Source organism: Pteropus vampyrus, unplaced genomic scaffold (genome assembly GCF_000151845.1).
Source record: "Pteropus vampyrus isolate Shadow unplaced genomic scaffold, Pvam_2.0 Scaffold167, whole genome shotgun sequence".
Classification (NCBI taxonomy): domain Eukaryota; kingdom Metazoa; phylum Chordata; class Mammalia; order Chiroptera; family Pteropodidae; genus Pteropus; species Pteropus vampyrus.
Genome location: NW_011888948.1, coordinates 2,276,096 through 2,276,668, shown reverse-complemented (window position 1 = coordinate 2,276,668; position 573 = coordinate 2,276,096).

Sequence of the window (573 nt, the reverse complement as noted above, 5' to 3'; positions counted from 1 at the left end):
TTTTTCACCCAGCTCTCCAAACCACCTCCCATTTGGAGTTTGTTCTCTGTATTTATGAGATTGTTTCTGTTTATTTTATTTGTTTATTTTGTTTTTCAGATTCCACACATAAATGAAATCATATGGTATTTGTCTTTCTCTGACTTATTTCACTTAGCATAATACCCTCAGGTCTAGGTCCACCCATGTTGTCACAAATGGAAAGATTTCATTTTTTTATGGCTGAGTAATATTCCATTGTATATATGTACCACTTCTTTTTTATTCATTCATTTTTTTATTAGAGCATTTAATCCATTTACATTTAAAGTATTGATAGGTATATAGGTATTGCCATTTTATTAATTGTTTTCTGATTGTTTTTTCAATGCTTCTCTGTTCCTTTTTTATTTTCTTACTCTCTTCTCTTGTACGTTGATGACTTTCTGTAGTATTCTGTTTGAATTCCTTTCCTTTATTTCTTTTATATCTCTTGAAAACTTTTGGTTTGTGGTTACCAAGTACTTCATATATACCAAGCTATGTTTATAGAAGTCTATTTTAAGTTGATGATTATTTAAGTTTGAACACATT